The following is a 25,625-nucleotide window of genomic DNA, read 5'->3' on the forward strand; positions in this document are numbered from 1 at the left end:
ATATATATCACTTTTTACAAATCCATTATCTGTTGATGGAAATTTGAGTTCTTTCCCCATTTTGGCTATTGTGAATAATGCTTCTGTAAGCATTGGTGTTCAAGTATCAGTTCGATTGATTCGCTGCTTTCAATTCTTTTGAGTATGTACCTAAAAGTGGAATTGCTGAATTATATGGTGATTCTGTGCTTACCTTTTTGAAGAACTGCCAAACCGTTTCCCACAACACCTGCACCATTCTACATTCCCATCAGCAACACATAAGCTCTCCAATTTCTCTACATCCTTTTAAAAAATATGCAAATTAATTTAAATTAATCTTAAATTTTAATCTTAATTTTTAATTTTAAAATCCTTCCTGCCCAGATGGTAGAAAATTCTACTTCATTCCTTCTTGTGCCCTCCACACTCACCCCAAGGTTGTATCAAGTCCAAGGGACTTACACAGGGTGTTGGGGGTTGGCCCCTTGGTCCACAAAGGTTACCACTAAAATGCTCTGTGCCGCTGATTGACACTTTCAGAGTTGGCAGGTGTCTGTGGCTTCCATACCACACTTGAGACGTGGGACATTCTTGTAAGTCAGGGAAACTCAGCACCTGTAAATTCTACTCTCTGTAAGATCATGTAGACCCAGCACTACCAGAGAGCCCTTCCTGGTCCCCCGTACTCTGAAATGCACAAACCTGTCTCTCAACCCCTAGGAATCATTTTGTTCTCTGGATGAAGTTTCACTGAGCCCTTTCTGTTTTATCCAAACTCCCAATTTCTCTTAAAAATTTTGCAAACCTTTACACCTCAAATAAAAGGCCGGAAATCTTGCAGATAACTTCTGCTTTTTCACCAACCTCACATCTTCCCAGAAACAGTGAAGCACAGTCACAGTCAGGTACCTGAACAATTCACTGGGGAAGGAAATGGGGAAATTATGGGGGGTAGGGCAGGGAGGTCATTAATACTTCAAAATATCCAGACAAATAAACAGATTTTTAAGCAAACACAAAAATAAAAATGTATACATGCTCAGGGAGAAAATTTGAGAAATGCAGTAAGTGTAAAGAAAAATAGAAATTATTTGTAATCACACCACCCACAGTTAACATTTTGATATATATATATATATACATATATATATACATGTATCCTTCCAATCTTTTCTGTAAGCACAGACATGTACTTTATAACTTTAAGTTTGTAGAATATATATGTTACTTGTTTTTCAACATTTTAGGGTCACCCTCTCTTAAATAACCAAATAAAATATTTTAGGCTTCTATTTTATTGGATTGCCAGAAGTCCAGGGCTCGCTTTATTACTTTTGAGTTTTCTAAATGACAGAGAACACACTAACATTCTCTAACATTCTTCTGATTACTCATTTTTTACCCACTGTTTCTGGCTTTCTCTAGATGCTCTATGCTCTCCAATACCATAGCCACAAGCTACATATCGTTATTTAAATTTAAGCTAGTTAAATTTAAATAAAATGGAAAATTGATCTCTCAATCTCACTAACCACATTTTAAATTTTCAGTAGGCATGTGTGGCTAGTGGCTATCATATTAGACAGTGCATATCTAGAACATTCTGCCATTCCAGAAAGTTTTATTGGATAGTTGCTCTAGGTTACCCAAACTCAATCTGACCCCTCCCCTATACCTGCTATCATTTTCTCGTATTATCTAGCTCCCACTCTTGTATTCCCCAAAACACCAAAACCACATTGCTGCTGGTTATGTTTTTTTTTTTTTAAAAGCATCTTATGAAGGTTTAGCAATAGCAGAGGAATATTACTTTTTTAAAAAAATAGGAAAACAATTTAAAAATGAATAGCAGGTTTCACTGTTGCACAAGTTCACTAACCTGCACTGACCCAGTGTATAAATCCAACCAACTGGTTAACCAATCAGGCCTCAGTTCCAAAACGGATAGGTGGAGTAATATCTATATTTTATCCAAATGTTATCTGATTTGTAGTACCTATTATGCTCTTTTCTTCTACTTAAAAACACCATATGATATAAATATATAGAATGTAAAGTTAAAAATTATGACCAACTGTCCTTGTGCAATTAGTAGATATTTATTGTCATTACAGATAGTCCCCAGGTAGTCCCCAGCCTGTTCCCATAAAATTGACCATCTTTGTGCTGCTTCCCTCTTTCCAGAACAAGTGCTATGACCTTCCATCTTTCACACTGCCAAGGTAAGAACTGAAAACTCTTGTTACTTTCTCATGCTGAGCAATTTGGCTCCTGATTTTTCGAAACCTCCCTCTATCTAGACTGGCCTGTGGCCTTGTCTTCTGGAGCTAAAGAGACTCCTTCATCAAATTTCCCTAAACAAAAGAGCCGTTTTTTCCAAGGAGAATTGTGTCATTCTGTCATTTTTCTAAAATGCTGAAGTAGCTATCGGGAAATTTGGTTTTATAATGAATGGCCTTTTTTTTTTAATTCTTGTTTCATGCTGCTTTTTTTCACTTCTCAATATTTCATAAATATTTTCTTTATTTTTTTGTGAATGTCTATAATAATATTTCATAGTTACAACCTACTTTAACTATACCTTATTATTAGATATTTAAGCATTTTGTTTGTTTTTATCATGCTACAAATACAGTGATTAATAACTTGTGAACACACTTCTGCTTATTTCTCTAAGATAGATTTCTGGAAGTGAAATTATTTGATCCAGAATAGTTTAGCAAATATTCAGCACACTCTCACTGTGAGTGAGTTTACACTCTCTTCTCCTACCCCATTGATGTTGGGCTTGGCCAAGTGACTTGCTTTGGCCAAATGAACTTCAGCACATTTGATACAATCAGGAATGTTAAATGTGCTTCTGTAGCTGGGCTTGCCCTCTTGCACTTTTATAGTCTGCCACGAAAAAAGAACACTGTGGGTAGCCACTGACCTTCAGCTTGGTCCCCTGAAATACATGTGGACCAGATTTGAATCCAATCCATAGACTGGAGCCAAGTCCAGCTAACTCCTAAAACTGAGTCACTCAGCTGAGTCCATCATAGATCAGCCAAAATAGAGTCAACCTACAGAAGCAAGAGCATGAGAAAAAATACTGGTTGATAAGACACTGAATTTTAGGATAGATAGTTACATGGCATTATCATAGTGTTTACTAATTATAATAATACATTTTCCTTTTTAAGATTTTTGCCTAGTAATAAGACTTCCAAAATGTTCTTGAGTCATTGGCTCTAGCCAGAACTTATGGTTCCATCTCTAATAAGCTCAAAAGATTAAAAACTTTACAGTGACTAGAGAACTTTTATTATACAACCAAGACCAAAATCTAACCTAACCTAACCTAAACCAGAATATTATAACTCAAAGTATTAATTTATGGTTCCAAAATCCTGTGGAATTTAGCTTTTCAAAGTCCAGGCAAGAGTCTCCGCGACAATTTTAAAATGCACATTCTTAAATGGCTTTATTGATGGAACAAGGTCGTAATGATTCACAAGAAAATACCTAAGTAGCTCTGCTACAAACTGTAGCTACTTGGCATACACTGGACAAAGGCGAATGTCCATGTTTAGGAGTTCTATGAACAAGCACAACATTGTACTCTCTGCAACAGTGAAGGAAATAAGTGTATTTCTCATTTTTGCATCAGCCTATACAGCTAATTTTAATGGAAGTGAAAAGAGACTAAGGACTATATGGTTTATTGATTAATTCTAAATGTACAGAGAATGTGAAGAAAAAAATAAGCTCAAGACTTTAAATCGTCAATTTAAAGAGAACAAAGAACAAAAACTTTTCTGAAGGCACAAAAGAAATCTTTATCTGCTATAGCCAAAGGGCCAAAATTTCTGAAAAACCAAACCTAAAGTTATATCCTAAGGATGACAGAGTTGCAATGAGATACTTTCATTTTGAAGAAACTTTAATGAACTTCCCAGAGTGGTTTATCTTGTAGGGGAATGCTGATCCTTACCAAGACCTACCTTCACCAGTTCCCATTGCTTCTAAGCCTATAACCATTTTCAAATTTTACCAGTTCCCTGGGCTTGGGTACATGTGTGATCTGGGAAGAAGTATCATGTGCATGAAAAGAATCTCAAGATTTTTCCAATTTATGTTCTCAGAAATCTAGGAAATATGAAAAGGGATTTTAATTTAACCATGTTGAATCAGCTTGGAAGAAATATAATGTTATATTTTTTTCCAGATTTGGCATAGGTTCACTAACAAGACATTCGGATTTGGTGTATTAGCTGAGATAACTGGAAATGGTTCTAACACTTTGCTCCACTGGTTGACTAAAACCTGGATTCAAACATGGTCTACACTGAATAAAATTGAGATGCCAGAACCTTCTAGGTATATTGTAGAGAAAGGTATCTAACCATTAAGCAAATTTCTGCTTCCAGCAAAGATGGAGAAATAGGAACTAGATTTATCCTTCCACCTATAATAAAGAAAAAAATGAATAAAGTGTATGAAACAATGATTTGGAAGACATTGGACATCAGAGAATGAGGGACAGTGATCCCTGTGAGATGGAAAACAAATAACAGTGTATGTTCACAAAGATAAGTAAAGGTATGGAAGGTATTTTAAAAAAGACCTAAATTGAACTTCTGGAGGTGAAAACTACAATGTCCAAAATGAAAACTGTACTGGATAGGATTAACAATAAATTAGATGCAGAAAAAAATTAGTAAACATGAAAACATCGTAGTAGAAACTATCCAAAATGAAATATAGAGAGAAGAAAAAAAAAAGGTCAGAGCATCAGTGAGCACTGGGGTAATTTCAAGTAGTATACATGTTATTGGAATCCTCAAAGATAAGGAGAAAGACGGGAGAACAGGAAAACATATTGGAGAAATAATGGCCAAAAGTTTTATTAATTTGATGAAAACCATAATGCACAGATCAAAGAAGCTCAATGAGCCCCAGGCACAAGAAACATGAAAAAAATTAAACTGAGGCACATTGTAATCAAATTGTTTAAAAACAATTAAAAAAATAAAATCTGATAAGCAGTCAGAGATAAACACTAATGTACAAAGGAAGAATGATATGGATGAAAGCAGATTTATTGTCAGACACAGTGCAAGCAAGAAGACAGTGAAGCAACATTTTAAAATAGTGAATAAAAACCCTGCCAATCTAGAATTCAAGTGCAAATATTTTTGAAAAATGAGAGCAAAATAAAGAATTTTTCAGATATACAAAAACTGAATTAGTCACCAGCAGACTTACATTACAAGACATAGTTAAAGAAAGGTTTTGTGAAAAAGGAAAATATTAATACTAGATGCAAATACTGATCTCTATAAAGGAATGAAGAGCACCAGAAATGGTAACTATATAGATAAAATAAACATATAAGGTTTTTTTCTTATTATTCAAACATTAAGGGATATAGGAATTCTGAAGTGAAATCTGTTCAAGCTATTTAACTTCCACCTAATTGTGTTCCATGGAATCTAGAGGATACAACCTTCCCTAAAGTTTGAGAAATACATTGGTGAAAGGAGTTCCAGATTTTTTAAGTCTACTGTACTAGATTCTTTATGCAGGCCAGAGATGATGGCAAGAAATTCTGCCATTGAAAAGGCCTCTTTGAATTTAATAGAGATGATTGGATCTTGAAGCGGTAAAGTCCAAGTGATAGCACTTATTCAACAGAGACCAGATAGATGTGGTTATTGTAATTAACATCCAGGGCAAAGCGGTAATCAGAATGGTTGATCCACAGATATACTTGACATTGGCTAACGGATTAAGGTTGTCCCTTTGACAGATAAATAAACAATGAGTAGAATTTTGACTCAGTGGGCTCACGTGGTCCCTGAACACAGTTAATGGCTCTTTTCCAATTCTAGAATGCATAGTTGGAATACACATAACAATTTGGAGAATCCAAATACTGTTTTCCTAATTAGTGTATTGAGGGCCAGTCAATACCCAGATTGTTTCCCTGCTCCATGTATTTTTCTAGTAGGAAAGGACAAGGGGAAACCTTTAGAATTTCCTCTACTTAAAAGTGTAAACTAAAAGCAATGCCACTTTCCTGGAGAAATTGCAGAGATTGGTGTAACCATCAAAGACCTGAAGGATTCAGAGCTGATGATTTCTACAACATTTTCATTCAACTTACCTGTTTGGCCTATGCAGAAAATAAACGGACTGTAAATGATAGTGGCTTAACATTAAATTAATGGAAGTCTGACTGCAACTGATAGAGCCAATCAACACAGTCTCTTCTAACTGCTATATACCTGGTACAGACAATATTTTTCTCTGTGTCTATTAGTAAAAACCACCAAAATCAATTTGCTTTCATCTGGCAGGGCCATAAACACATCTTTTCTATTCTACTTAGGATTATATCAACTCTCTAATCTTCTTTTTCTAGTCTGTAGGGACCTGGATCACCTCTCCATTGCAAAGAATATTGCAGCCCAAGGCATGACTTAGAATGGAGAGAAAGCTAGGATGATAGTGGTAGAAGGTGAGCTAGAAAGATAATCAAGGGCCAGACAATGCAGCATCTTGTAACCAAGAACTTTAAGGATGTTAAGGATTTTGGTCTATAACTTAGAAACAATGAAAAGACTTTAAATATTTTTAAAGCTTCAGGGATTGGTAAAAGTGTGTGTGTGTGAGGGGGTGATGGTGACATTTTTTCTGTTACTTCAATAACAATGAGGAATTTATTTAGCCAAGAAGAACAAGACAAGAATTCCATTTTGAAAAGATCACTCTTGGTGTGGTATAAAAAATGGATTAGAATGGGAGGTACAAAAATGCAAGGGAAATCAATTAAAAGGCTAGTGAGTTATTTCAAGTTACAGATGCTGGTGGGTCAGAATATGGTTGTAGAAGATAAAGAAAGTACAAATGGATAGAAGCAGTGTTTAGAATAAAATATAGATGTATCGCGCTTGACTGTTTTTGATGTATAGGAATGCAACTGGTATGTGCACATTGATTTTGTAACCTGAAACTTTGCTAAATTTACTTATCAATTCCAGGTGGAACCTTTGGGGTTTTCTAGATATAAGGTCATATCATCTGCAAAAAGTAATAGTTTGGTTTCCTCTTTCCTGATTTGGATACCCTTAATTTCTTTCTTTTGCTTGATTGCTCTGGTTAGGGCTTCCAGCACTATGTTGAATAGAAGTGGTGACGATGGCATTCTTATCATGTTCCAGGTCTTGGTGGAAATGCTTTCAACTTTTCCCCATCCAGTATGATGCTGGTTGTGGGTTTGTCATATACGGCTTTTATAATTTTGAGATATGTTCTTTCTTTGCCTAGTTTGTTGAGGGTTTTTATCATGAAAGTGTGCTGAATTTTGTTGGATGTTTTTTCTGCATCTGTGAGATGATCATATGATCTTTTATTTTGCTTCTGTTTATATGGTTAATCACATTTATTGATTTACATACATTGAACCATTCTTGCATCCCGGCGATGAAGCCCACTTGGTCAAGGAGGACTATTTTTTTGAATTTGGTTTGCTAATATTTTATTGAGGCCAGAGAGCTAGGTAGAAAACCAGTAGATAATGATATCCATGGAAGCCAACCAAACAAATTGTTCCAAGAAGAAATGAGTGGTTAACGTCAAATTCTACCAAAAACTAAAGAATGTCCATTGGCTCTGGTTATATGGAGGTGGTTGTTAACCTTAGTGAGACAGTCAGGGGCTAAATCAAAGTAGGTTAAACATTAGGTAAAAGGTGTTGAAAATAATGGGCCGTCTATAACTCTTTTAAGAGGTTAAGAAGTTTGACTTTGAAAGTGAGGAGAAAAGGATGCTAGAATAGGGTAGCTAGAATAGGGCCTGAGGAGAAGAGATTGGGGGAAAGAAGCTTTTTGAAACATTTTTTAGCACTTTTAAATGTCACTGGGAATGATTCAATATTAGAAAGCAGTTGAAAATACAGGCAAGGAAGAGGAATTATTTGATAGTGAAATGTTTCTGAAAAATCAGGAAAGAATAGAATCCAAGACCTCATATGAAAGGATTGACTTTGAATAGGAGTAGAGACAGGGTGGAAAAAGGAAAAGATGAGTGCAGATGGAGGTTCATAGGGTTGATAGTAGGAAATTGGGAGCATGTACCTTCTCAGTGAAGCAGATGAGAAGGCAGGAAAGGGGTGATATGGCTGGAAGGGTGAGGAATATAAAGAAGGCAGAAAGTAATCCCTGAGAAAGTGAATTAAAAAGAGGAAAGCAATTGCAAAGTTGCTACGCAAGGTTGAGGACCTATTTGAAATGGGTTACCCTGACTCTATCCACCAGTGCAACCTACTATGTGACTTTGTGGCAGTGTGCAGATAAAGAGAGCAGAAAATAAGGTTGATGAAGTTTTTGGGCTTTCTAAACACTTGTTATAAGGACATAGAAAGGCAAAGGAGTTTGCGCTATTAGCAAGAGGGCTATTGAACTTGTAGTATAGTCTCTAAACTGATTAACAAGGACTGAAGAAAAAGTGGGAAGATGGATTAGGAGAATAGGGGTAAAGGGGACAGAAAGTCCAAATGAGATCAAACAAAGGTCAAGTAGTTTGACCTTTGAATAAGAAAGTTGAATGAAGAGGAGGTTGTGGACAGAGAACGGATGTTTGAATTAGTGATTTTGGAAATGGTACAATATTAGGATATAACAAGGTGTAGAGTGTTACCAAGGGAGTAGTTTGTTGGAAGTATCTACTTGAAACCATGCTAAATCTGAACCTCACTCTTCAATGTCAATATAAAATTACAATCAATTTTTAACCTTGGCATTGTGGTTTATACTATTAAAATAAATCCATAGGGATAAGTTTGCATGTTCAATCTCTGAATCCATTCCCATGGACTTAATTTACATATCTTCAACTGCTAGCACCTGTAAAAATTTATATTTAGGGTTGCATACTTCCTCTTGATGGCATTTAAATTTTTTACCCATTTACCAGAATTTCCTAAGGCTGTGGTTCACAACCTTGGCTGATCATCAGAATCATCAGGTGACCTTTTTAAATTTATAAATTCTCAGGCTACCCACAGTTAACCTGTTCCAATGTTCTTAGGTGGGACATGAAAATTTGTGTATTAAAAAAGTTTCCCAAGTGATTCTGACACTTGGTCAGGGATGGCAACCATTGCTCTGAGAGTTAGGGAAGTATTCCTCAGTTGATTTGCCTCTGATTTCTCAATTCCTCTGTGCAAATTTTGGGATCTGGACATCTCAGTGGAACCAACTTGGGTGCTAGAGGAAGGGGCCACAAACTATATATAAACAAATGGAGCCAAAATGTACATTTCTTGGGAGTTAATTTGTGAATTTTGAATAATTTTAAAATATTAATACAATTCTATTATTTTACCTTCTGGTTGTCTTTTAAAAAGGGGCTACCTATTTCATAATTTCTCTATTATAATAGTAACACTGAGATAATAATAATTTTATACAGTATTATATAATTGTATGATAGACTCTACTGTAAAATGGTATAATTATTTGTGATATCAGTTTCAAAGTTTTCTTATTGTCTTATGTTCTCTTCCATATGTCAGTTTTAAAAACAAAAAAAGAGAGATAACGTAGGAAGCTATTGTAGAAGCCTGGGTTAGAGGTGATGATGATGAAAACTACAAAAATAGCAAGAAGGATCCAAAGAAGAGAAAAAAGTTGAAAGTGATTTATAAGATAGGATGGAAAAAAAATTGGGATTATAAGTGGTATCTTCACATTTCTATAGGAGTTTGAAAACTAACTTTCTACTACTCACTTCTTTAAGTGCCACAAAGTAGAAATCTTTTTAAATTTGGTTTAAAGACAATATATTTAATCTTATTTAAAATTATATGATTATTCCTAATATTTACTTGTTTTTTAACCAAAAAACCATCCAAGACTTAAAACCAACTTTCAAAGTTGTCATAAACATTCTTTAACCTAAAAGAAGAATTGAAAAGCAAGTGCAGTGTACCTTGGTTCCTATTTCCTATGGGAACTCTGACTAGAGTTTAAGACAAAACCCATGGGGGAAAGGAGGAAGTGAATATAATTACGTAAGTCAGATCAACCTGAGAGTAGCTAGGTTAAAATAGTAAGAAAATTCACCAACTCCAAGTGGAGGAAATTAAACCCTTTAAAGTCCCTATGTTTAGAAATACAGTTCAACTACAGAAACACTGCTGGGAAGCACATGCATGATCAGAGTTTGTGCTTCACTTAAATTCATTTTATTTTTACATTAATCTTTGCAAAATAATTATGCCTAGCAATTGATAGTTCACTCCAAATCGAAGCTTTACTTTGGCCCTCTCAGTGACTTGGAAGAATTTTTGCATTAAATTTATGATCGAGATGAAATAGGGATGAATAACCATGCTGGTTGAAAAGATAAGAACCCAAAATAATATTAACCTAGGAAAACTTTAGGCCAAATGTAACATGAAGAAATATTATAATACAAATACAACTAAATACTGTTACTTTGCTAATTTTTAAAAAATCTTCAAGTGTTCAAATGTATAAGTTCAATATAGATATTAACAATGGCTTAAGAACAGCACATGTGAAAAATAACTCCTGGATGTAATTAACTCAATATGAGAAAGATTGGGATGAAACTGTCTAAATCACTTCTGACATTTTGGACCACGTTAGTGCAAGTGTGGTGTTCAGGAACAGGGAAATGATAATCTCATCCTTCTCTTTGCACTGTGTTGAGGTCAGATTTGTCCATCACAATTCAGAAGGAGCATGAGCAAAATGTGTTGTGTCCAACAGTGAGTGAAAAAAATGGTATAAGAACTTGAATACATAATAATTATTTAAAGAAGTAAAATACTTGACCAGTAGAAGAGAGGGACATTATAGCTGGTGTCAAACAGTGAAGTAGCATTAGATTCCTTCTGTGTGGTTCCAAGTGGCAGGACTCAGTAAAGGACAATGGTTGAAAAGAACAGGTAGGCAAGTTGTGTCTCCATGCCAAAACATGTAGGGAGAAATTTGCCTTAGCAAATTTCAAGTCAAGAGGGAACTCGTAAAGCTCTTTGTGGGTAATGGTAAAGCAGAGTGTCTTGCATAAGACAGAGGAATGAAATGTTTAAAGGTCCCAAAAGTTCTCAAATATTGGTACCAAGCTGACAGCTGACAACATTAAAATAATCACTTGGAAAATCATTAAAAACACAACTTCTAGATCCTTTACCAGAGGCTTCTAGGTTATCTAGCCTGGGTTCAGACACAGGAATCTGTATCTTTAACATGCTCCCGCGTGATTGTGCTGGCTAGCCATGTTCAGAGATCACTGAATCATATTATTTCTAAAGTTCTATTCCAAATCGAAACCCTATAATATCAAGTGCTTATAAAAGATTATGCTATTGGTCAAATGGCCTAACAAAATATTCGGTGAGGTTAAGATTTAATTTATATTTTATTAATTTATCCTTAGTTGATTTATAAGAATGTCTTAAAAATATGAGCTAAAATAGGATTTGGAAGCATTTAGAAACAAAAACAAACACTAGTTTGTTTATTGTCTAATTATTCCACTAGATTTACTAAAAAATATTGATGTTTGTCAGATATCATGGAAGTCCCTGGTCAAATATAATACCCCTTTTATCATCCTGAGAAAACACCGGCCTTTCTTGGTTCAATATAGGGGTTTTCCAAAAGGGAGAAAAGGGTTATTTGTCCAGATGTCCAACTGTACTCTCTGATGAGCACTCATTTAAAAAACATATTAGAAAATTGCTTATGATTAAAAGTTTCACAAAACACAAAGTCCTTTAGTCAGCATGAACATAAGCCAGTAACACTCAAGAATTGCTTCTGTGATATCTGTTATCTACTTCCGGATTCGGGTTCCACTGTGTGTACTCAAATATATGGTACCGGGGCCTTAAAGAGCAATTTGTTTCCTTGCTGAACTGAAAAAGCAGGATAAAGGCAGAGTTTGCTAGTATAACATGTACAAAAAGTAGTATGGAGATACCTCAAAGAACTAAAAGGAGAACTACCATTTGATCCAGCAATTGCACTGCTGGGTATTTACCCAAAGAAAAAAAAGACATTCTATTAAAAAGACGCCTGCACTTGAATGTTTATAGCAGCATAATTCACAATTGCAAAGATGTGGAAACAACCCAAGTGCCCATCAATATGTGAGTGGATTAATAAAATGTGGTAAAAGTATACCATGGAGTACTACTCAGCCATAAAAAATGGTGAACTAATACCTCTTGTATTAACCTGGAGGGAACTGGAGACCATTCTTCTAAGTGAAGTATCACAAGAATGGAAAAACAAACATGACATATACTCACCATTAAATTGCAACTAATTGATCAACACTTATGTGCACATATGGAAATAACATTCATCGGAAATCAAGCAGGTGGGAGGGGGAAGGAGGGGATGGGTAAATTGACACCTAACAGGTACAATGCACACTATCTGGGGGATGGGCACACTTTGACTCAAATGGTACAAAACCAATTTATGTAACCAAAATGTTTGTACCCCCATAATATTCTGAAACTAAGAAAAAAAAAAGAAAAAATGAGACTTTAGTTTTGAATATTTTATAGTTGGTCCCAAGTAGTACCTGATTCAGGAGGAGCTCATCAGCTCCAGTTAGAATGCACTGAGAACGTTTTAAGTCAAGAGTGCAGTATCCGGCACTCTGGGAATCAAATAATTTTGGTCAGAGATGTTCTTTGCTCTCTAGATGTTTTCAAATGCTACTTAATTTATTGTTTAATAGAATAATCTAAAGATCTATAGTTCTGTAATCTAAGGAGTGATTTTTAAGAGGCATAAAATTCATTTGTATCTTTATGGTCATTATAGCAGGAAATTATTTAATCTTAATTTTAACCATGAGTTCTCTGGAAATGTGAGTAGTACTGACCACTGGTAATATTTTGTGTGTATTTCCCTGTTTATGATAAGAATATATCTTAGAGTAACTTCAAGTTATATATTTATTCAACTCTTCCAGAGAATAAAATTCTTTTTAAAAATAAAAATGAAAATACAGACAGAGTTCCTACAGACGAGGCTATAGGCCCATTTTCAACAGATCAGTTTTCAAAGTGCTTAGGAAGAGAGATAAAAGTCATAAAACACAAGAGCTGAAACAGCTCTTAAGGATTTTAGAGTTCAACCCTCCCACCTTTTATAAATGAGAAACTGAAGCTATGGACAAGGAATGTGAATTGATCAAAGTCTTTCCCTTAGACAGTGATAGAACTGGGACTAGAACCTTAGCTTCCATGCTCAGGCACATAGGAGAAGAAATTCCAAGAACATGTACCTCAGACACCGCTGGAAGGAAAAGCAGCCCCACAGAAGCAGAGGCAGGCCTGGTGACGGGAGACGCACCTCACAGTCAATATAGCCCGTGCTGACGATGAGCACTGGACGGCACATGCAGAAAACATGCATGTAGGATGACAGTGGTGGGGAATCAACAGTTGTGGTAATTCAAGGGTAAGGACCTGGAGAAAGGAACTGGAGGCTAAATTCAGGCTATTGGGATGGAAATTTAATCTGAGATCTCTAGGTCAGTATTTACTGAGGTGCTGTTTATATCATCAATAGAACATAAGAAATATAAGGAGAAGCAGAAACTTAGTATACGAAGCAGACAGTGCGCTAAAGAAAGAGATTTAGATGCATAGAACATGCTGTGGTTTTCTAAGGGAGCTGTAGGGAGGAAGATGGTACCTGGACAGAAAGCATCGGTTTCCCCTTTACCACCACCATGGTGTCACACTAGTGGCACTAAAAATAATTTAAAGTCATAGAACAGTTTTTAAAGTTAGGATAAAGGTTAGAAGAGTCCTTAAGTGAATTAGTGTCTAGGAGGGAATATGAGGGGTCATGTAAGAAGGAAAATAGAATTTTGGTTCTCTTCTCAAATTGGACAAACCAGGTATTACAAAATAAGAGTTTACAGAAATGCTATAACACTAGCATTTAACTAGTTGTCGTTCAATCTTTTTGAATAAGAGTCTGGAGTTGCAGTTAAGTCGGGAAAATGATGAAGTATATTTTGGAATATGTTTAGTAGGATATTATGTGAATATTAAAGTGATACATATGAAGATTTTAGAAATACATTGAAGAAATTTTAAGACCTAAGATAAGTGAAAAAAGTACATATATCAAAGATTTTTTTGATAAATAATTGATATAGAAGTAATTTTAAATACTAAAGTGGTATAAGGTATTATTATTATAACTATAGGGAAATTATTCTTGCAGTTAGATTAAGAAGGTCACAGAACACACGTAGCTGTTGTTTTAAGAAGGGTGGTTTATGGGCCTAATTTTTTTTCGTAAAGTTATTCAAATAATAAACATTTGTTTTAAATAGTTAAATCGAATCCTTGGCCAAAGACGACAACCCATGTATAATATAAATTTCAGGGGGTTGGTAGAAGGAATTTAATGAATCAAATCTAGTTTTACCATGCCATAAAATCTTTAAGCAGGATGGTAATCCATGACTAGAAAACACATAAAGAAAATACAGACTATAATTGTGTAATGAACTTATCAAAAAACGAAGCAATGGTGAAATTTTTTAAAATATAAAATCAGAAAATGGACCGAGAACAGTTGACTGGGACAACAAAGTTGGCTCTCAAACTACAAATTATTAATAGTTGGGGAAAGTTGTGAAAAATGACAAGATCTAGAACATGGGTTTTGTGTTGGTGTCAGAGTCACAAGGAAAGAAATCTGTGCACATGTATGCCCAGTTTTGCCAAGAGGAGTCTTCCTTCTTCATCTTCCCAGGGTCCTATCACAGTCTGTGCTCAGCAGAAGTTTTGGGGTTGTCCTGATTCCACCATAAAAATCCTACGCAGTTTGAACACAAACAACTAAGGACAGTCTCATTTTAAAAACGCTTCTCTAAGTCACAGACATCTCAATTTTCCAAGTTTCTAAATTGCCGTTTACAAGCTTCTTCCCCTATCTAGATTTGGGATCTCCCAGAAGCAGATCTGAATGCAAGTAGTCTACAGGGGAAGTGATTCCAGGAAATACTAGTAGAGGCCCAGGGAAGTGAGACAGGAAAGGGAAGGAGACCAATAAAGGTGCATTATCATGCCAGTTAGGACCACTGAAAATGACTGGCATGCCACCTCACTGGACAACTGCAAGGGACACTGAAGAACCCACCTCAAATTTACCCCAAAAGAGGGACAAAGAAGTTGCGGTATTTCCCCACCAACTCCACACCTGTCATTAGCTGAGAACTGCTTACTGAGGCATGACTGTCCAGCAGGTCTGACTTGCCCTGTATGGGCCCAACATTGTCCCATGGTGAGGCACAGGGTCCCAGAGTTTGCTGCAAACAGTTTGAGGTGTGTAGAAGTGAATGCTAAGTGTCACCTACAGCTAGCTACAGCATCTTCTGCTACAGTTCCTTTCATATAGAACAAAGGATATCAGTCAAGACACACTCTATGTGCTTCCATTTTTCTCTCTGTATGTGCACTTAACAAGAGAAGTCATCACTTATCTTCTCTGGGCTGAAAATTTTTAGTCTATATTTCTGCCCAGATTGATGTTCTCCTGACTCTCCCACTGGCCAGCTCTCTCAGGGGAGGAGGTGCCGGGTTCTTTAACAATCAGCTCTTGGGAACCAACTGAGGGAGAACTCACTCACTACCATGTGGGCAGCACATCTCCCACTAAACTCCACCTCCGATATTGGGGATCAAATTTCAACATGAGATTTGAAATATCCAAACTATATCAGATACTACGATGTAAGGATACCATTGCCCTTGCCTATGATTTTTTTCAAAAATAAATCCTATTTCAGTGTCTAAACCCATGGAAACATGGCTCTCAGATAGCAACAGAAGTGAACAGCGTGTGTTAGCAGAGTGGGCCAGTTCTCTTGGAGTCTCAGCTTTTAAAACCTCTGAGAAGTTACAGCCCCTTCAAAAATCATAAAAGCAAAGATAAGCAGAAGATAAACGGAATGACACTTAATATGAATGTGGAATTTCGAGGTAGATTAAATTAGAAGTCCCTTTGAGAAGGCTTGCTCTGGAGAAGTGGTGGCCACAATGTTTTCAAAAGAAACTGTCAGCCGGATACTGGTAGCTTTATTTTCCACCACTGATTGTAACACCTGGAGAGGCAAATGCTGTAGACCCCACTGTGATCTGTTCAATTCATCAGTATTACAACAAAAAACACTGAGCTCCTTAATAATTCTCAAAGTTCTACAAGACTTTCTCTTCCATAAAATGTTAATGCTGGCAAAAATAGTTTGTACAGGGGTAAATACAGACACAGAATATTGAGAGGAAGAAAAGGACTGAGGGCAAGTTAGCCATGAAAAAAAATGTTATGCTAGGAGGAAACTGAAATACATTATTGCATGTGGAAACTGCAAACTGACTTCTGACGAGACGCACTGGAAGCATCAGAGAAGTGAGAGAATCATGACAAAATTTACTGACCATTGAGTTAATTTTTAAATGTCTAAGAAACTAACATTAAAAGGAGAGAGTGATATAACATCAGAATGATTATGAATTATGCAGTAGAAGGGAGAAATAAGCAACCAAGGACAACAGTAAAACCTTTTACTAAGGCTTGAAGCCTTTGTGTGATTATGCAGTTTTGCTCTGCCCAAAAGCTAAAATATTAATAGAAAGTGAAGTCTAGTCCAAGCTAGGCTTCCCAGCACTGGGCTCTTTCTGTCTGCATGGGGCCCCTGTGCTATTAATATTAATAGTAGCTATTGCAAAGTGCTACAAAGTACATCAACAAATCTTCATAACTGCTGTTAAGCTTTCAAAACCACCAGTTGAAGAAGTAGCAGTGGCTTATAAAACGATCCCTAGGGGAAAACTACATGTCTAATCACTCTGAACAAGACCACATTTTATTACTTACGCTACTTCTTATCTAAATGTTTTGGAGAAGTACACGTGTTAGACGTATGATGGACAATATACTGGGGAATTATTACCTATAACTTATAATGGCTGAAAACCTCCATGATGTTAAAAGATAAATGGTTACAAACAGAGGTAGTAAATATGTTTAGATACAATGGTCCATTAATATTTTCATGCATTATTTAACTTTGATGCATAAACTGTTTTCTAAAACTTCTCAAAGAAGATAGATTTTATTTCCTTTGATTTGCCAACAGTGGAACTTGAAACAGTAATACTGTCTGTGGAACTTGAAATGGCTATGAATTAACACTTAAAATTATATGTTAGATGGCTAGAATTTATAGACCTTCTGGGAAGTTTACAGTTTGGGATATGACAGACTAAGTTTCCTATCTGTTGTAACAGCTGATTTTATGTATCTTTGTTCATATTAACTGGAATTAAAAATGACATTGAACGTGTGTAAATGTGCTTCAGTGTATTGACTCCCTGTTGTCGTGTGATTATAAATTATAGACCCTTTCTGAACTTCGACCTGTTCACCTATTTGCTATATTTCCAAATTTTAGCTATCATTGATCTATTCTGCGATAGATAAGTGTATATATACATATATATGAAAATAGCATAATCTCAAATTGTTTTGTTACCCAATGATCTAGGAAGTTTAAAAGGGACTTTTAAAACTGTTTATAAACATTTTATTAATATTAGGTTTATTGTTGCTATTGTTTTTTATTGCTTTCAAGTTTAGAGAAATTGCTTTTATTTTAATCTTCAAAAAATCCTATAACCTCAAGTGAGCATACTAATTTGAGCTCTTACAGATGTGTTAAAATTGCTTTAATAAGTTTATCAACTTTTATGTATTCCGTTATTTCTGTAATGAAAGAGACCTAATTTTTCACTGGGTTAAGTTATGCTATTTTTCATATTAATAAGTAATTTCACAGCCTATTGATTTTGGAAAAATTCAAAACTACTTCACTTGATTACTCTTTGTTTTATTTCCAGTACTGAGAATGATTTTTTCTAATTCCTCCTAGTATACAATCTGAACTCTAACTTAGGAAAATCATTTTGCTGCCTTTTTAAAATCCCACTTTGTTCTTATTCTTTGTAAATTTGTATATATATTTCAATTAACTACCAATAATCTGTATAGCTTGGCCCTGTCTTTTCTCAATCTTCGAATCTCCGGTGAAAAACTTTTTAAGCAAATACTTAATAGCTGCATAAATTGGGGAAGGGAAAGTTGTTGGAGAGACAGAAATACAGATGATGAGACATGACTAATCCTTAATCCTGTGTCTTTTTGAAGCCCAGTATATCTGTATAAATAAAAATCTGGATAAACCCCAAGTAAGAGGAACAAAGGAGCTATTGAGAAAGGGTGGGGAAGTCTGGAAGGAGTGTGAAAGGACACCCTCTTCCACTACTTACTGTTCCCTCACTGTTCATAGTCACGGCCACCTCAAGAGGCAGACATGGGATGCCACGATGACAGCCTCCGTTCCCAATGGCATCAGGGTAATGTCCGGGTATTCTGTATCCCTGAAAACTGTCAGTGGTCAAGTTTTTGTTTCAGTACCTCATAAAAAAAGGATCTGAAATAGGTTAAATATGGTAAAATATTAATATGATGTGCAAATCCATGAGTTTTGCAGGAAAGGAGGTTCAAATGACAGCAAAACCTCTGTTTGCCTTGACTTCCAAGGAATGAAAAGAGAAATGGTGATGAAATGCCTGCCAAGCATGAGGTGGCATGGAAAGCCCCCGTGAATGTCCCTGTCCCCATCCTCCAGTCTACCCCACACCAGTAGCACCACCAGCATCACCACCTGGTATCAAGGTCTGAACTGCAAATAGATATTTGACCATTTTTGTGGACAGCTCATTGATTAGCATTATGGGATAGAAGTATTCTGATGTAAATTACCAGAGGGGGGTACCAGTTTTAAACTGGCCACTCACTAAGATAATCCAGTGGTTTGGGAGGGGAAAGGAATTATCCTAGCCAGCATCTAGACACTGATTCTATTCATTTTGATATTACATTAATTCTGCTTCATAAAGGGGAAAGAATGTTCCTCCTTATGTGACTCCTGAATGAACTTCTTTCACAATTTAGGGTCAAACATTCCACACCTCCTGACCCAGTGTGGAAACCCCCAAAGGGGCAGTTCCTCTTCTTTTTAGATTAACTGACCAAATTTTTTTTTCCAGGAAATTTCTAAGAATCTATTTTTTTTTTTTTACATATGACTTTTATGTTGTATGCAAGATACCCATATGCTAAGTAATGTTAGTTTAATTAGGTTGTAAAACATTACAGATATTTTGAAATTCCATGTCAGTGGCATGACAGAAACCGGTAACTGATTTTTAAAATATTTGAATTGGGAAAAGTTAAGTCTCAGGGAGAATGACTTTCTTCTCTTGCGTAATAGCTCTCCTTGTGTTCTCTGCCACCCTCCTCCACCGACTGTGCTTGTGTGTTCTTGGCAATACCCCAGAAGGTTCAGGCCCCAGACTCCATCAACACTGAGAACCACAACTTGCAGATGTATTAGTCCCACTTACACAATGGCTTTGCTTTGTTCTGGAACAAGGAACCCATCCACAACCTATGGTCTAAGGGTACCTTGTGCATGGATGTAATTCTGCTATAAGAAAGGAGGGCTAGAAAGAGATAGTTTAGGATGATTTAATGTCAATCTCTTTTATAATTCACCAGAAGGCAGGAAGTTCCAAGATTCATGATCCTTGGATAAATCACAGATTGGACAGCATTTTGCTAGGAAGTTCTGGGTTACTTCATTCAGCAAACTTACCAGGTCTTCTTGATCCAACTGTAGGAATGACCCCTGGTACATTTAGAATATTCATCATTACTTTGATTTTTATCCTTCTCTCTAATCTTCATCATTCTCACTAATCATTTATTAAATTAACTAGACTTTGCAAAGAATCCAACTTGACTCTTGTTTGTTTTCTATTTGGTTGATTTTTCCTTTTAATTTCAGTATCTCCTTCCTTCTACTTTCTTTGAAATTTTATTTCTAACCTCTTATGATAGACGCTTTTCAGACTTCTTTCTTTTCAATATATCCATGTAAGTCTAATTGAACCTCCTTCTAAAACCTATATCCCACAAATTTTAATATGTAATTTCCCCTTATAGTTCAGTTTGAAATACATACTAATATATGTTAATTTCTATTATGATTTTGATTTTCTTCTCTGGCCCATGTGTTATTTAGACATGTCTATCTTAATTTTCAAACATACATGTTTTTTTTAAAGTTACCTTTTAGTTACTGATTTGTATTAATAGCTTACCAACATTGAGGTCAGAGAACATATGCTGCATGATTTCAATCTTTGATGTTTTTGAGACGTGCCTTATGATCTAGTTTATGGTCAATTTTTATAAATTAGCCCTGTGTATCTTGAAAAAAAAAGGTGTATTCTGCACGTGTTCTATGCAACCCTTATGTCTTGCATGTTAATCATGCTGTACAAATTTTTAATATATTTGCTAATTTTCTGTCTACTTATTCTGTCAATTATTGACAGATAAGTTGAAATGTATCTGTGAATTTGAATTTTCATTTTGAATCTGTCTTTTTCTTCTTGTAGTTCTGTTGAATTTGCCTTAAATGCCTTGAGAATAAGTTATTACATGCAAACTTAAAATCATTACATTATCTGAGTGAATTGTTCCTTAAATTCTATTTTGTCAACAATAGATATAACTCCATTACATTTCTTTCACTACTGTTTCCATGATTCATCTTTTTCCATTGCTGATTTTCAAGCTTCCTGTATCTTTAGTTTTCTTTGTTTAAAAAAAAATCTGTTTTATTGAGCTCTAACTCACATACCACAGAATTCATCCATTTAAAGTGCACAATTTAATGGTTTGTAGTATTTTCACAAATATGTGCAGCTATCACCACAATCAATTTCAGAACATTTTCATCACCTAAAGAAGAAACCCTGTACTCTTTAGTATCACTCTCTAATCCTCCCATCATCTCCCCTCCATTGCTAAGCAACCACTAATCTATTTCCTGTCTATATAGATTTCCCTACTGTGGACTTCAATATGAATGGAATCATACACTGTGCGGACTTTTGTCCACTGGCTTCTTTCACTTAGCATGATGTTTACAAGGTTCATCCAAGTTGTAACATTTATCAGCATTTCATTCTTTTTTGTGGCTGAATAATATTTAATTACATAGATATACCACACCTTGGTTATCCATCATCAGTTGATTGACACTTAGATCGTTTCCACTTTTTGGCTATTATGAATAATGCTGCTATGAAAATTCATGTACAAGTCTTTGTGTGGACATAAGCTTTCATTGCTCTTGGATATATACCTAGGAGAGGAATTGCTGGGTTTAATTATTTGAGGAACTACCAGATTGTTTTCCAAAGTTTCTGTGCCATTTTATATTCCCGCCAGTGGTATATGAGGATTATAATTTATTACCTGACTTTCTTTAGTCTAGCCATCCTAGTGAGCCTTGATTTCCATTCTCAGTGGCCCAAAAGTCTATAAAACTCAAAGTTAAAATTCTCCAACACTCCTAAAATGCCCTACTGGATTTCCCGTTTCTCTTTTATTTTGACCTAATAATTTCAATTATATATTCTTATTATATATATTTATAGAGATAGATCCAAACACATACACATACTCCAGCATTTTGAGTTGTTTTCAGTGGAATGATTTGTTCAATTAATCTAAGATATAGTACACTAATCTATTTGTCTACCCATTTACCAATACCACACACTGTCCTAAATATTAAGAATTTATGTCATGGTACCAAAGAGAACAAGCATCACCAAGTGTCACTTTGATTGTTATTGTCCTTTTGCTCTTCTTAAACATTTTAGAATAGCATTGTTGAGTTCCTTGAAAAATGTTAAATTTTGACTAAAATTTCATTGAATGTATATATCAGTTTGTATAGAGCTGTTATATATATATATATAGATAGATAGATAGATAGATAGATAGCATCATATTTTTAAATTTTTTTTCCTGTAGAGAGGGGTCTTGCTATGTTGTCCAGGCTGGTATTTTTCTTTTTTTGAGACAGCATCTCACTCTGTTGCCCGGGCTAGAGTGCCGTGGTGTCAGCCTAGCTCACAGCAACCTCAAACTCCTGGGCTCAAGTGATCCTCCTGCCTCAGCCTCCCAAGTAGCTGGGACTACAGGCATATGCCACCATGCCCGGCTAATTTTTTCTATATATATTTTTAGCTGTCCATATAATTTCTTTCTGTTTTTAGTAGAGACAGGGTCTTGCTCTTGCTCAGGCTGGTCTCGAACTCCTGAGAGAGATGTTATATTTTTTAATCAAGTCTTCCTATCCACGAATGTGTTTATTTATTCATTTATTTAGATCATATTTAACTTATCTGAATATTTTATGATTTTCTCCATAAAGTTTCACATATTTTTGTTAGATTTATTCCTATTATGCATTTCCAGTAAGCATCCCATCTTCTTCAGATTTAAAATGAACCTAGTTTAAAATAGAACATTTCTAATATTTCACCATAAAGAATGATATTTGCTGTACAATTTTTGAAAATACCTTTATAAGGCTAAGGAAGTTTCTTTCTATTTCTTTTTAGTTAAGAGGGTTTTTAAAAATCTGTTAGATTATATTAAATATTTTGTGAGTTTATCTTTGTGGTTGATTTTAATTGGTGAAAAACCTGGTGGTCTCCATCAAGGATGCATCCTCTGAAAAGGAATGTTATTTCCTTCAGTTGGAAGCCAGAGGACTGCAATAGCTCCCTTCCAGGTTACCAAGCTTAAGTCAACAATTTTAGGTCAAATCACTTACCTCATAAAATTCCCTACATGCAAAGCTTAGTCTCCCAATTATAGTAAAATATGACATTTACCATAGGGCAACCTCCTTTTGTGTATCCCTCTAAATCACTGCTCCAATTTCAGTTCCATGTAGATTTTTTTATTGTCCTCACTGGCACCAACACATATGTATTCTGGATTTTGTTTATTATAAACAGCTACAGAATCCTTCCAATGGATAGCTAATGTCTTAAGTGTAGTACAAGGTGATATAACCCTGTGTAGAAACCCCGTTCCTCAGGAAATCTGTGTATTTATTCATTCAAAATATTTCTATTGAGTGTCTACCATGTGCCAAGCAATATTCATGAAGTAGGGGGTTTGGACATAGAATAACAAATAGACCAAAAAAAAAAAAATCCTTCTTCATGGGTCTTACATTATAGAAAGAAACAAACACAGAAAAGATCAGTGCAGAAATATCTAATGTGTTCAATAGAGCTAAGTACTAAGAGAAGGAAAATAGACTAAAGAATGGGATATGAATGAAAAGGTAGGTAGAAATATAAGAGCATGTCCAGGGACGATCTCACTGAGAAGGTGTTTTTGAGTAAAGACTAAAGAAAAGAGAGAGCTGGCCAGTGGGAGAGTCAGGAGAACATCATTCTGGGCAGAGAAAATACAACATTCTGAGGGCAAAGGACCCCATTCAGAGCTTGAAGGTGCATTCTAGAACAGCAGAGGCAACTGTGGCCAGAGGGGTAAAGAGAAAAGTAGCGGAAGATGAACTGAGAGGTTAAAGGAAAGCAGATCATATGGTACTGACTAGGTCGATACTTATGACATTGGTTTTTACTTTGAATGAAATAGGAAATTATTGGAGGGTTTGAAGCAGAAAGGAGTGATTTTTTTCTTTTTGACAAACATTTAAACGGAGCAAGAGGACTTGAGATTCAATGGTGGTGAATGATGTTTATTTGTAAAGGAATATATTTGGGAAATCCAAGAAGGAGCACAAGGACATGGCATCAAATGTATCATGACTCTAACTGTGAAATAAATGAAATGATACAAATGCAAGAAGAAAACACAGATGGGGAGGCGATCAGCTGCTTCAAGATGAAGCTGAATATCTCCTTCCCAGCCACTGGCTGCCAGACACTCATTAAAGTGGATGAGGAATGCAAATTTCATGCTTTCTATGAGACGTGTATGGCCACGGAAGTTGCTGCCGACGCTCTGGGTGAAGAATGGAAGGGTTACGTGACTGAATCAGTGGTGGGAACAACAAGCAAGTTTTCCCCGTGAAGCAGGGTGTCTTGACCCACAGCTGTGTTCGCCTGCTACTGAGTAAGGGGCATTCCTGTTATAGACCAAGGAGAACTGGAGAAAGAAAGTGCAAATCTGTTCGGGATTGTATTGTGGATGCCAACCTGAGTGCTCTCAATTTGGTTATTGTAAAAAAAGGAAAGAAGGATATTCCCTGGACTGACTGATACTATAGTACCTCATCATCTGGGGCCCAAAAGAGCTAGCAGAATTCTCAAACTTTTCAGTCTGTCTATGATGTTCGCCAATATGTTGCAGGGAAGCCCTGAAACAAAGAAGGTAAAGAAACCTAGGACCAAAGCACCCAAGATTCAGCGACTTGTAACTCCACGTGTCCTGCAACATAAACGCTGGCATATTGCTCTGAAGAAACAGCATGCTAAGAAAAATAAGGAAGAGGCTGCAGAATATGCTAAAAGTTTTGGCCAAGAGAATGAAGGAGGCCAAAGAAAAGCACCAGGAACAGATTGCCATGAGACGTAGGCTGTGCTGAGAGCATCTATTTCTAAGTCTGAATCCAGTCAAAAATAAGATTTTTTGAGTTAAATGATAAATAAGACCATATCCCCCCTCCCCCAAAAAGAAAACATAGATGAATTATTCTATAACCTGGGTATACATAAAGACTTTTAAACTAAGAATCCTAATCCAGATGCAATAGAAGAAAAAGTTGATCAACTTGACTGCATAAACACAGAAAATGTTTACAAGGCAAAACACCACCATAAACAAAGTCAAAAGACAACTGAAAAACTGAGAGAAAATGTTGCAAAATATATCACAGATAAAGGACAAATAATCCTAATTTATATTTTAAAAAGGTCTTAAAATTTGAGGGAGAAAAAGGCAAAAATACATGATAGGAAATGGATGCAAATATGAACAGAGAACTCATAAAAGAATAAAGTAGTTATTAAACCTATGAAGATATGTTCAAGCTCACTCATAATAAGATAAATGCAAATTAAAACTACACTGAGATACAATTTCTCATTTATCAGATTGGCTAAAATTTAAAACCATGATGACATCACATGAAGTTAATGAAGCTCTGGGGAAACAGGTGTTCTCATACCTTCCTGGAGGAATGTAAGTTGGTACAACATTTATTGAGGAAATTTGGCAATATCTAAAATAACTACATATGTGTTTATCATTTGTCCCAGCAATCCCACTTCCAGGAATTTAAACTGAAGATACATTTCCAATAGCAGGAAAATAAATATGTGCAAGGTTATTCTTTGCAGCATTAAAAACAACCTAAATGTCCACACATGGGGAATGGTTGAATAAACTATGGTATGTCCACACAATGAAGTGGCTGTAGAAAAGAAGGAGTGCTATCTCTGAACGTATACGGAGTGAATCCCAGCGTATCTGATAAGTGTAAAAAGCAACTATAAAATGCTTTCTTTCATGTAATAAAAGAGAAGAAATAAGACAAATGTGTTATCTGCCATTTGGACAAAAGTAAAGACAGATAAACCAGAAACTACAGAAATTGAGTACTTACGGGAGGTG

General features: G+C 35.7%; 1 pseudogene; it reads left to right on the forward strand.

Annotated features, from left to right (window-relative positions):
• Positions 1-23,894: 23,894 nt before the first annotated feature.
• LOC123626808 lies at positions 23,895-24,635 on the forward strand (annotated as a pseudogene).
• Positions 24,636-25,625: the final 990 nt, after the last annotated feature.

The sequence above is a fragment of the Lemur catta genome, chromosome 23 (genome assembly GCF_020740605.2).
Source record: "Lemur catta isolate mLemCat1 chromosome 23, mLemCat1.pri, whole genome shotgun sequence".
NCBI classification, from domain to species: domain Eukaryota; kingdom Metazoa; phylum Chordata; class Mammalia; order Primates; family Lemuridae; genus Lemur; species Lemur catta.